The sequence below is a fragment of the Moschus berezovskii genome, chromosome 4 (assembly GCF_049115385.1).
Source record: "Moschus berezovskii isolate FMDL1 chromosome 4, NW_MosBer_1.0, whole genome shotgun sequence".
Classification (NCBI taxonomy): domain Eukaryota; kingdom Metazoa; phylum Chordata; class Mammalia; order Artiodactyla; family Moschidae; genus Moschus; species Moschus berezovskii.
The window spans coordinates 20869709-20874479 of NC_142463.1; positions in this window are offsets into that span (position 1 = coordinate 20869709).

The following is a 4771-nucleotide window of genomic DNA, read 5'->3' on the forward strand; positions in this document are numbered from 1 at the left end:
GGATCTCCTTGCAGTATAAGGGACTCTCAAGAGTCTTCTCCAATACCACAGTTCAAAAGCATCGATTCTTCGGCGATCAGCCTTCTTCACATAAATATCATTAATAATCATTAAAAAAAAACTTAGGTGTCAACCTGGAAAAAAAAAGTGTATAGGATTTGTATACTGAAAACTACCCAATGCTGATAATGAAATAAAAGAAAAACTAAACAAATGGAGAGAGATACTGTGTCATGGATTAGTAGGTTCAATACAGTAAACATATCAATTCTTTCCAAATTGGTAAATAGGTTTAACGACATTTCTATCCAAATCACAGCAAGTTTTTTGTAAACACAGACAAGATTATCCTCAAATTTATACAGAAAGGCAAAGAAACTAGAATAGGTAAAACAACTTTGAAAAAGAAAATAAAGTGGATCAGTCTATCCAGCTTCAAGACATATACCTACAGTTACCAAGACTGTATAGTACTGATGAAGGAATAGATCAATGGAACAGTCTAGAAATCCCAGAAATGCATCTACACAAATACACCCAACTAATTTTTGACAGAAGTACAAAAACAATTCAGTGAAGGAAAGATAGCCTTTTCAACAAGGCCCAAAGGGAGCCACTCCTGCTTGTGGTGACATGGAAATTTAGATAACCCTCATGTCCCTGTAGTTATTCTGCTTCAGCAGAAACATACAACTCTATATCCTCCGTTCCGTTCCGTTCCGTCGCTCAGTCGTGTCCGACCCTTTGCGACCCCGTGGACTGTAGCCTACCAGGCTTCTCCGTCCATGGGATTCTCCAGGCAAGAATATTGGAGTGGGTTACCATCTCCTTCTCCAGGGGATCTTATATCCTCAGCCATCCCCAAATGCCAAGCCAACTCTGGGCTCTATACTTAATTTCTGCTCCTTCTCACCCCAAACAGGATTGACTATGTTGTCCCAGTCGATCAGGTATTTTCTATTTTTCTCTTCCTGTTTATTATTCTCTATCTGTCTTTTGCTCCATTTAACAGTTTTCTGCATGGCTACTGTCTGGTCATGAAGTGTTAAGTGAAGTTTGTATCACCTAAATTATCTTCTTTAATGTTTTTGTTTATTTATTTAGGCCATGTGGCATGTGGGATCTTAGTTCTCCAGCCATGGATCAAACCCACGTCCACTGCATTGCAATGTGGATTCTTAACCACTGGACCACCAGGGAAGTCCCATTTCATCACTTCTTAACATGGTTCTAGAGCAATTGAATATCGATAGGAAATTAGTCTCTTCACTTATATATCACACATTATATAAAAAATTAACTAAAAATGGATCACATATTTGAATGCAAAACATAAAACTCAAAAGTTTTATGAAAAAACTTAAGAGAAAACCTTTGGGATCTAGGGTTAGGTCAAGTGTTACCCACACCCCCCACATAGGAATGTGAAGTCTCAACCACTGAACTGCCAGGGAAGTCCCTCTTCTTACTATTTTTAACCATTTTTTTTTGGGGGGGGGACAGTGCCATGCAGCTTGCAGGATCTTAGTTCCTCTGACTGGGATCAAACCTGGCTGTGAGAGTGCCAAGTCCTAACCATTGAGCCACCAAGGAGTTCCCAGGTCAAGTGTTCTTAGAGTTGACATCAAAATCATGATCCATAAAAAGGAAAAACTGATAAACTGTACTTCATCAAAATTAAGGAAGCTTGTTTTGTGAAAGACTCTGTTAAGAGGATGAAAAAATAAGCTACAGAATGGACAAAAATATTGGCAAACCACATAACTGACAAACAACTACTATGTAGAATACATTAAGCATGTTCAAAACAGCAGTAAAAAACAATCTGATTAGAAAATGGACAACAGATATTGAAGAGACATTTCACTAAGATATACAGATGTCAAGTAAGTCCATGCAAAGATGTTCAATGTCATTAGCAATTAGGGAAATGTAAATTAAAATCACAAGATATTACTCGACGCTTACCAGAACAGCTAAAGTAAAAAACAGTGATAACATCAAATTTATGAGGATGTGGAAAAACTGGATCATTCATACAATGCTGGTGGGAATGTGAAATGGTACAGTCATTCTGGAAAACAATTTTTGAGTTTTTTAAAAAGCTAAACATACAAATACTCTATAACCTAGCAATTGTACCCCTGGGCATTTATCCCAGAGAATAAAGACATGTTCACACAAAAATCTGCAAATGAATGCTTGTAGCAGTTCATAATAGCCAACACTGGAAACAACCTGGGTGTCCTTAACATGTGACTAGCTAAATAAACTGAGGTACGTCCACATCACAGAATACTACTCAGCAATGGTAAGAAATATTGATATGATATGCATATGCCCAACAATTTAGATAAATCTCTAGAGAGTCATGCTGAGTGAAAAAAGCCAATTTTAGGAAGTTACTATTATATGATTCCATTTAGACAACATTTTTGAAATGACAAAACTATAGAAATGGAGAATAAATTACTAGTTACCACGGATTAAAGAAGGGGTAGAAGTGAGAGGGGGAAGTGGCTATAAAAGGGCAACATGAGGAATTCTCAGGAGGTTATGTCAATATCCTGGTCCTGATGTCATACTATACTTCTGCAACATGTTACCATTAGGGAAATGGGATAAAGGGTACATAGTATCTCTCAGTATTATTTCTTACAATTGCATATGAATCTGCAATTATCTTTTTTTTTTTTTTTAGCTTTTTGGGTAATTATCTTTAAGTTAAAATACATGATTAAAAACTCAGTAAGCAAGTATACCCTGTCCCACTCCAAGCAAATAGTAATAGTTGTCATCAGAGGCAGATTTACCATAAAGCTAAAGGTAAGCTTCAGGGTCCGCCTGCACAGACCCTGGAGTCCTGGAAGTTATTGGGGATCAGAGTGTTCTAATTGAGAAGCCAGACTGCAGCAGGAAGGCTTTCTGATAAATTTCCTAGAGGTTTCAGAAGAAAGGGACCTACATTTCCAAGATTCCATAATTTTTTTTTCATTAAAAAAAAAATTGAGAACCTAATTTTATTTATTTTTTGACTCTGCTGGGTCTTCGTTGGTCTGTGGGCTTTCTCTAGTTGCAGTGAGAGTGGACTCCTCTCTAGTTGTGTGTAGGCTTCTCATTGCAGTGGCTTGTTGCAGAGCATGGGCTCTAGAGCACTTGGGCTTCAGTAGTTGCTGCATGTTGGCTCAGTAGTTGCACTTCCAAGGCTGCACAGTGTGGGCCCAGCAGTTGTGAAGCTTGGGCTTAGTTGCTCTGCAGCATATAGGATCTTCCTGGACCAGGGAATGAACGTGTCTCCTGCACTGGCAAGCAGATTCATTACCAGGGAAGACCTGAGTCTTTTAATGTGTACCTAACTTTAGAAGGTCTAAACAAGTACAAAAGCTTCAGGCCCCACAAAACTTAGCTCAGCCCCTCCTTACCACAGCATGGTGACTGAAGAACAATGAATCTAAATTCAAATCCTGGTTATTCTCAAGGTGTGTAACCTTAGTTTCTCTAAGCAGTTTCTTCATCTGTAAAATAGGGATGACAAATGGAATACTGCCTGCTATTGTTCATTTGGACTGCAGCTCACCAGGCTTTCCTGTCCTTCACTATCTCCTGGAGTTCACTCAGACTCATGTCCGTCGAGTTGGTGATGCCATCTAACCATCTCATTCTCTGTCATCCCCTTCTTCTCCTGCCCTCAATCTTTCCCAGCATCAGGGTCTTTTCAAAAGATGTCACAGTCATCAGCGATTGGAGACTTGTAGCCACTACAGAAAGTAGTGAGCCTTGGGGGAACTCATAAAGGAAACAAATATACCTGCCATCCAGCAGCCATCAGACTGCAGCCACTCTCTAAGGCGAACCCTGAGGAAACTCAGGATGTAAAAGCATAGGATGTGAGTGAAAGTTCCTCAGTCTTGTCTGACACTTTGTGACCCCATGGATTGTAGTCGGCCAGGTGCCTCTGTCCATGGGATTTCCCAGGCAAGAATACTGGAGCGGGCTGCCATTCCCTTCTCCAAGGGATCTTCCCAACCCAGGGATCCAACTCCCCTTACTAGTGAGTACCCAGATTGTGCTTGGCATTATATCGAGAAATTTAAGCACACTAATTTATCTAATTCTCAGAACAGCCAAAATACTAATATAATACAGTTTTGTTATGAAGTAATTGACGTTTTAAGAGACTGAGCCTACAGGAAGACTGAGTGTATAGGATCAGGCCAGACTCCAAAGCCACATTGTCGCCAGCAGTTTTGCCTAGGAAAGGAAGGTAGCTTTCTTGAGACACCCCAGACCTAAAAATCGAGTCCCCTGGGAGCTTTCACTGCCTAAGCCGACCACGTGGTAGGGCGTCCAGACGGAAAAACTGCCCCCACCCTCGGCGGGTGCTGCCCCCCCTTTCCCAGCATTCTGCACACAGGCGCAAGTCTTTGCAGTCCCATCTGAAGTAAACCATCACTTCGGTTGCTTCCCAGGCAGCACAGCTACCTCTAGAACGCGCCAGTGGACCGGAACGCAAGCCCTGCCCCCAAGTGCAAGCCCTGCCCCCAAGTACAAAAACCTAGCTCGTCCTCTTGCCCCGCCCACCTCGCCCAACCGCTCCCGCCACCGCGGACCCCGCCTTCCCTCCTAAGTCCCACCTCCTCGCTGGTCCGTTTAGCCAACTCAGCTCCACAGCCCCGGCCTCTCTGCTACCGCAGGGCTAGGCCCGCCCCCATCCTTGGGGCGCCTAGCGCCGAACGCATCGAACGCAACCAATGGGTGGTGCGGTGGCGGC